Consider the following 6371-nt stretch of genomic DNA (forward strand, 5'->3'; position numbering starts at 1 on the left):
AAACAAAATGAGGGGGCCTCCAAAGTGACCTTCATGTAGACAAAACATGATGAAGTTCTCTTCAGAAAGCCACAGACTCCTTGAGGATAGAGCCAAAATCCTTGAGGATGGAAAAAAGAAGCATTGGAGAATGTTGAGCATACTGGATTGTACCACAGCCAATCCCATAATGGACTTCTCTCCTTCTATGTTGCCAGAAGTAACTATTTCACAGGAGTTTAGGATCACTGAATTGGTGGCTTGGTGGAGTGGTAAGTACTCTTACATCCACTTACCTTTTCCTTCACTTCGTTTCATTCTAAGTGTTTATACATAAACCTACCTGTTGTGCAAAAAAGAAAAAAAAAAGCAATATGCACTGGCAATGTGTAATCTTGTGAAAAATTAGAAATTTATTCTCTAACTTCTCCTCTCTGCAGGTTCTTCTTGAAACCACACCTTGTATTTCTGAACCTGTGTTGTCTTGTCTGTTCAGACCATCTTTACATTTCCTAAGGTGGAGTTGTCGGGTCAGTCTCTCAGTGTCCCCCTGTGTCTCTGGCTGCATTGTATCTTGGTGAGCTGGCCAGGCAGGAAGACAGAGGAAGCATCCACCATTACTGATGCTGGAAAAGAAAAGATCTTTTCTCTTGGAATAAACAGGAAAAAAAAGCAAAATAAAAGAACAACATAACACTCGAGAAACAACTCTCAGTGTCTGCCTTGGTCTTTGACTGCTTCTATAACATTTAATAAATTAATATGAATCTATATCATGATCCTCTTGGCCAATTTCTTCATAGAAACTTGATGCAAGGATAATAATGACAAAACACGCTTTTTAGAGTGCAGATCTTCATGTTATCATATACAGATCTTCATCAGGTGTGATTTGGTGAACATCAGTGAAGAACAGCACCCTCCATGCTTCACATTACAGCCCTGAACAAACAACAGAAAACTGTGCTTATACAGGAGACTTATCCAGCTCATACTGTACCATTAACATGTAGTGCTTATTAAGAAATACCACAGGTGTATAATACAGCAACCACTGCAGGTCATTAAAAATACAGACTAAAAGAGCACAAAATTGATGAGTCTGAATGGTCTGTTTAGGTCCTCATAAAGTCTGAGCATAACCAGTGTTTGGCTGTAACAGCATTACAAAAAGAAGCAGATATTTCAGCCTGGAATGGTAATCCAAATTTATTGCATAATCTACACATTAAAGTGACTACAGAGCAGCAAATCTAAACAGAGAATAAGCAATGACAAAAAAAAAATTCAATTACCTGGTCAGTACTTTGGTGTAAAAATCTTTTCCTGCTGCTGCTATGACTGCTGCTTCTCAGTCTCCACTTGAAGCGGCTATGTAGAATCTTTGATGAAATCTGTGTTGAAAGCAGATTAAAACCTATTAGTTAACTCATGTTAGCTGTTGAACATTAGCTAAAATCATGTAGACTATATGTTTAAGGTCCACTTGGTAAAACCACATGATGTGTTCATATGTAATTTCAGGAATCTGAAATTTGATGAAAAAGTTGAACAAATACAGTTGTTAGGAGGCAAAAGTTGTTTTATAAGCGAAATAAAATTATTCAGTTGCATAATGTAACTGAGTTAACAGGAGGTATGTACTAATGTCACTTGCAGCATGTGACAGGACAACTAGGGTGGGGTGAGTTGCAAAACAACTTGGAACACCGATGTCTGCTCAGTGGAAAGCAGATGAAAATGGGAGAAATACAGACTGCTTAAATTACTGTTAAACATTGTTTATTAAATACACAGTAGGCTGTTGACCTTGATATGTGGTCATAAATTGACTTTCCTGATATTACATGAACCTGGATTTGGTACAGAAAATGGAGCCTGAAGGTACACATCAACCTGATTAACCAGTGATGGATCTAAAACTGAATTAGGAGTTTTGCTAATATGAAGTTTTAGATAAGATATTTCTCTGCATGTCAGTCTTTTCTTTTTACTTTTTTAACTTTAGCTATTCTGTAAAAAGATCACTTGGTGGCTGTTTTTGGAGTGTATTTTAAAAATACACTCCAAAATACTGCACCATGGCACAGAAGTCATCCAATCTCTTCACTTCAGTTATGAATGTGCTGTTGCCTTTATCCAAGATCCGGCGCAGCTCATCCATCCCCTATGGTGCAAATATAGGTTAAAACAATGCAATGCTTGCTTGTGGAGAAGCCACAACAAGAAATAAACCACATACATTGTGTAGCTCCATGAAACATGGATATGCCTCCAGAATCTTTGTTGGCCTGTCCTCTTCTCTCAAAACATCACAGTCAATAAAGGCTCTTATTGATTGAAACTCCAGGTCAAGGATTTGGCAGACAGCATCTTGGTTGGGTTTTGGCTTCTTAAACATCTCCTGCAGAGTCTTGTATTGCCGGGCCTGTGCTGCTGGACTATCCGTGTCAACAAAAAAAGGAGAATATCAATCAGTAACTGGCATTTAACATGTCAATCTAAATTACAGCATGGCTTTTAGCCAGCACCATAACCTTGTTTGTGTGTTATTGTTATATTATTATTAATTTACAGAAAGCCAAATAAATGAAAAAAAGAAAAAATCATCTATAACATTAAAAAATATCAAAACCTAATTAAAACAAAATAATCATAATATCTCGCCTTTATGTCAACAATCATTGCAGAAATATAGTTTTTAACTTACATGAACTGTTGCAATCAGAGCTGCTGCCAGTTGCCATAACTGTTGATCTCCCACTTGAATCTGCATTATAATCTTCTTCCTGGTCACTTGGTGAGAAGTCAATGGGACACCTTTAGTTTGATCAGCCCCTCTCTGGTCTGGGCCCCTGCCTCTTTTGAGGAGATTTCACATTCAGTATCCTCTTCTGAAGATAGCTGTACACGCTTATCTGTTGTGAATAAAATGAAAGTTACTGAAAATGTATACACAAATATCAGATACAAAATTTCAGAAAAAAAAAACAAAAAAACAAATGTGCAAGAAAATAGTATGGTGAAATTTGTCAACACTCACATATTTGGTAGGTAAGTCTTTGTCCTCTAGCATGGGATAATACTCTTCAAGTTTCTTGGCCATGGCAGTAACTTCATGCTTAGGAGAGTACCGGAGATCCTCTGCTAGCTGGCTTGCTCTCAAGAGCGAAATCATGTTGGTGACGGTGTTCCTCACCAGTCTGCATCTCAGTTCCTTGGACATGGCAGCTTCCCCCTCTCTGCCAGAGCGGACCATCTCAAAATAGTGCTTACAAGCTAGCTCCAACTCACTGTCTGTGTAGATCACATATTCTGGAGGACTGGGAAGCTGTAGGGTCTTCCTTGGAGGTTTCTCCACCAAGGGAGTAGATGTCTGTGGAGATGGAGGTGTTCCTTGAAGTGAAGACACAGTTCCTATTTCACTGGGGCCTGTTTTGTCTGGTAAAGCGGGATTCTCATCCTAAGAAAGAAAATAAAAAAATTAATGAACACGGGCCTAGTTCAGAGCAGCATTTGTTATGCAAGGTGTTTTCAGATAAAAGCAGGCAAAATTTTACCTCTTTGTGAACAAGAGCCCACAACTGTTTCCTCCTGAGAAAGTTTTCTAGCCCAGGAAAAAGGTCTCACAATTCCTCACGGCTGAGGGTGTGGAGCAAGGCCTCATCTATGTTGGCAGCTGTAAAGACAGTTCAATCATAAAAAACCTGTTAATAATACAATTATTAGATATATTATTAAAAATATCTATATATTTGCATTTTTATACTAGACAGAGCAAAGTGAAAATTTGTGTACTTTTGCTAATTTATCACATGTATGAATAATTGTCAATATAGAATAAAATTTACACAATTTGGTGTTTTGTAATCATACACAAAAGGTTCCATTAATGTTGTTATTGAGAGCAATGTCAGCATGGACAACAAAAAAATTCAATTAACTGACTATTCACATTAATGTGTTGTTTTTAGACACCTAAATATGACAAACCATTTAGAATCGATTCGGTAACACCATCCAATCCATCCATGATCGTCTTTTGATGATCATCTGTAACTGCTGCTTTACCTGGAAAAGGAAAAAGACAGTGACTCACAGATGCTTACTATAAATCAGGGGCATCTTATCTGATACCTGCATACATTTCCAAAGACTAAGAAAAGCCTAAAGCCATTACCTATAAAAACATGCATAGTGTCACTCATAAAATCCAAGCAGGAAAAAAGGGGTATTTTTTATTGCAAAAACCACAAACATGTTTATTTACTTCAAATGCAAATGTAAATTGTAAATTAAAAAAAAAATGTACAAATTTAGCAATCAAAAAAGTTATATACACTATTTTCATTAAAATGCAGCCAATGCTCATGCGTATTTCTACAACTGTACAGCTTTGTACAGCTCTGCTGCCTGTGTCAGCAGAGAGCTGGACCTTGTGGGAGTTCCTCATCTGCTTCTCCTCTGCACAAAACAAGGACTGCAGTAAACACTTAACACACTACACTTACAAACTGCACTTCACTCCATGAGAGATTTGCTACCGTCAGTATTCATCACAGCTCTCATCGATTGTTACATACTCGAGCTTAAGCAACTAAATGCGTGTCTTGCCATGTAATTCTGATTGGTTGATGTGGTGAATTTTTCTACCAATAGGAAAAGGGTTGTCACATTTTTTTGCCTTCAAGCACTTGCGCCATGTTAGCATTTTCACTAAAATAGCCCTTTTTCCTGCTCGAAAAGATTGTTTGAAATCTGCACTTTCCACACAAATTGGAAAATATTTTAATTAGTCATGTGATTTGGACGCATGGGCGCATCTTTAGACCCAAGAAGTGAGGTAGTGATGCAAAAGTAAAAACTTCTTACCACCACCTTTGCAGCACCAGAACTGCAAAGTCTGCCAACATTTGCTAAGCTGGCTAACTGGCCTTAGAATACAGATGCCAAATTAATGCCAGAACAGAGTGCAGTTTTCAATATGAGCAGTAATATAAAAGTTTAAAATTTAAAATTTTCCAAAGTTTTACTTACCTCTGCTGAATCCAAACTCAACAGCCTTTCGCTCAGTCCAACGGTTGATGCGTGGGCGAGACTAAGTGAGGTCAGTGAGGGGGGTGTGTGGTCAGAGCAGACCATATCAGTCTGTGTAAAACGTGTAAAATGTGATTACATACATCATCGGCAGGTTTAATAAAATAAATTATATGTTAAATGCTAAGCGCGTTACGCACCCCTTTTCCCCTATCTGAATCACAAGCGTTTGTTACTTTCTAGATTTTTGGTATAACCCACCCCCGCCCGCTTCCGGAATTGGTATTGACCCACAGCACCTGCGCAGTGCGTTATTCCGCCAGCAGGGTTCAGAAACTTGTAGTAAGAAGTATTTGATCTGTGACGCTGCGTCCTTATTGCTGAATACAACTTAAAGACTTTTTCTGTGCTCTCTGGACTTTTTTACTACCTGCACATCAACTTGTGTTTCGTTGTTATTGTAAGACTGGACTTTTTCAGTGGACTAAAACATTACTTGGCCAACCCATTTTTTTTTTTTTTTTGTGAACAACGTGGCCTGTTGGAGGTGTGTGATTTGCTTCGTTTTTGTTGCTTTAACATTGAAGTCTCTCTTGAGTCATATCAACACTGCACATAGCCGTAATCCAGATTTCCGTGTTGCATGAGGAATTTATGGCTGTATAGAGGAATACAGAGTTTTCAACTCTTTTTACTACCATATCAGACGCACACATGCTCTGTATCTTGAAACCCGCCTACTGGATGGATGACGTCTACATCTGACCTCTCTGGTGTTGGAGGGGAACATTTGACACACCAATTTTTTCGGACTGTGCCACTCAAACAAGGGGAATGCAAAGGACCAACGGTGAGGTCAACACAACAGTAATCCCAAATGAAATACCAAGGGAGGAGCTTGAGGATTTCCAGAATTTACACACTACAAATCAGGTGAGCTGTTATTGCTGTTATCTTCAACAATTTAAGCGTGTAAATCTGTGTAGTGGCACTCTCACACAAAACTTTATTATATAATAAATAATTGTAATTGCAGTGTGTCAGGTTGTGACCAAGGTTGTTATAGTTAACTGAAACTAATAACATAACTAAGACTAAAATTCAAAAATCATTTTAGTTAACTGAAACTAAATAAAAACTAAGCTTTACCAAAAAAAGAAAATTTACTAAAACTGTATAGTGCGCTTACAAAACTAACTAAACTGTGTGCTGCTTTAACTGAAGGTAAAAAATTCTGGAAAAAACTTTTTCAAATCAGCATGCCAGTATTTCTGATGAAGCTTTCAGCCAGAGAAATTTCATATTACAGATTTTAGGCCGTTTTGATATCTAAAGCACCTAGGGGTGTGAGATGT

The 6371-nt window shown here is 37.9% G+C and overlaps 1 long non-coding RNA gene across 1 annotated transcript; it reads right to left on the reverse strand.

Moving 5' to 3' along the window:
- Positions 1 to 866: 866 nt before the first annotated feature.
- Positions 867 to 5052, reverse strand: LOC121515497. The gene is made up of 8 exons (XR_005992375.1): positions 5017 to 5052; positions 3973 to 4050; positions 3540 to 3658; positions 3023 to 3442; positions 2690 to 2897; positions 2222 to 2420; positions 1275 to 1373; positions 867 to 921 (listed from the first exon to the last, which is right to left on the reverse strand). It is a non-coding gene; the product is annotated as an uncharacterized LOC121515497 (long non-coding RNA).
- Between the last annotated feature and the right edge of the window lie 1319 nt (positions 5053 to 6371).

The sequence above is a fragment of the Cheilinus undulatus genome, linkage group 9 (genome assembly GCF_018320785.1).
Source record: "Cheilinus undulatus linkage group 9, ASM1832078v1, whole genome shotgun sequence".
NCBI classification, from domain to species: domain Eukaryota; kingdom Metazoa; phylum Chordata; class Actinopteri; order Labriformes; family Labridae; genus Cheilinus; species Cheilinus undulatus.